This window comes from Amphimedon queenslandica, unplaced genomic scaffold (genome assembly GCF_000090795.2).
Source record: "Amphimedon queenslandica unplaced genomic scaffold, v1.1 AMPQUscaffold_9576, whole genome shotgun sequence".
Classification (NCBI taxonomy): Eukaryota; Metazoa; Porifera; class Demospongiae; order Haplosclerida; family Niphatidae; genus Amphimedon; species Amphimedon queenslandica.
The window spans coordinates 2,053-3,903 of NW_003550152.1; the positions used below are offsets into that span (position 1 = coordinate 2,053).

General features: G+C 39.4%; 1 long non-coding RNA gene across 1 annotated transcript; it reads left to right on the forward strand.

The window, feature by feature from the left end:
- The first annotated feature begins 898 nt into the window (after positions 1-898).
- LOC109590728 (uncharacterized) lies at positions 899-1,467 on the forward strand. Its single transcript, XR_002189478.1, has 2 exons — positions 899-1,174; positions 1,215-1,467. It is a non-coding gene; the product is annotated as an uncharacterized LOC109590728 (long non-coding RNA).
- Positions 1,468-1,851: the final 384 nt, after the last annotated feature.

The window sequence follows — 1,851 nt, forward strand, 5'->3', positions numbered from 1 at the left end:
CTGCTCCACATCAGTAGAGCTACATCAACATTAATTTATTTAGTCCTATGCGACTACATGTCTACATCAATCCATATATATAGACATTCTATATCCAAAATCACAATTTTAATCGTTTTGCTCGCCCCTCAATGTTTTACATTCGCCTAGTTATGATCCTAGACAGTTGAATAGGGAAATGCATTGGAGTGTACTGTTTATTGGGGCGAGCATAAGCGAGCCCCACTCAGGCGAAGTCTCCCTCCCTCCCTCCCTCCGTATGTATGTATGTATGTATGTATGTATGTACGTACGTCTCCAGTCACGCCTATTCTGGTCACACCCCATGTGTGCACAATATCTATTTAAAAATCAATGATCTAATGCGGTAGCATTCTAATGAAATATTTTCATTGATGTGGGTGTGGTTGCAATGAAATTAAAATGGCACCTACCTTAGCCAATCTTACTTGCAGCAACATAGGACTGATCTCTTGTCAAGACACTTCATCAGCAGAGAAAATTCAAGAAAACACACATAAATCTTCAAGTTTTTATTAATTATGGTTGAATGACAGAATATAAAAGCACTTCAAATGGCTCATCAGAGAAAAGAGAGTCCTAAAAGTACTGTGCTTGAAAATATCATAGTAAAAATTAAATTATACTTATTAAAGTTACAACTGAGATTCTTCACTGCTAATAAAGCTAGAAGACCAAGCTATAAAATTTCCTTGCATGCAAGTCACAAGTTCTGAGCTGCTCTGCATATCATTCAATTTACAATTTGACAACAACATTAGCCTTTGTGACATCTAAACATTGTATATTGCCATGCTAGCTTGTGCTCGCCCCTTCAATGTTCTACATTCGCCTAGTTGGGGCGAGCAAAAGCGAGCCCCACTTAAGCGAGACTCTTCTGTTTGTATGTATGTACGTACGTCTTCAGTCACGCCTATTCTGGTCACACCCAACGTGTGCACTACTATCTATTTAAATGTCAATGATCTAATGCGGTAGTATTCTAATGAAATATTTTCATTGATGTGGGAGTGGTTGCAACAAAATGGCGACTATTCAGGCTATGAAACGGGAGCAATTCTCCAGCTTACTTGCAGCAGGATAAGACTCATCTGTTGTCAAGACACTTCTCTAGCAGCAAGAAAGTTAAGAAAGCAGCTGTATAATCATTAAGGTCTGTCATCATTCTTGAATTACATGTTATAAAAGCTTAGATCCATCAGAAAGAAGATTGCATGTGAGACAGTGACTGATTCATATGCTCTATCTTCCATGCTAGAAGGAAACTTTAATATCTGCAGAAATTCTTAACTCATAAAACTAAAAGAGCAAGCTCATAGCATGAAATTACCTTCTACTGATGAAAGTTCTGCACTGCTCCTCGTCAGTGGATAAACATTTATTTAGTCCTATGTGACTACATGTCTACATCAATTCATATAGACATTGTATATTGATAATCGAAAATCACAATTTTAATCGTTTTGCTCCCCCCTCAATGTTTTACATTCGCCTAGTAAATGAGTGTATCTGATTGATTGGGGCGAGCCTGAGCTTGCCCCACTCTACACACCCAAGAGTTACCATGCATGATCCGTGAATGATGGATATCAGGCCTGGACCAGGCTTGATTCTATAACGGTCCAGCATCGACGGCCATCACTGCTGAATCAAGGCTGTTGCTCTGGCCTGGACCAGTATCTATTTCAGTCCCGATGTAGTCATAGCTGATACAGTAACATCTGTTCGTCAGCACTGGTCCAGGCTGTATATCAGTACTGGATCAGATCGATGCTTTTCAAGATAGCAGCCCCGCGTGGACTATCTGACATGTTTTGTTAAAGAAAATCA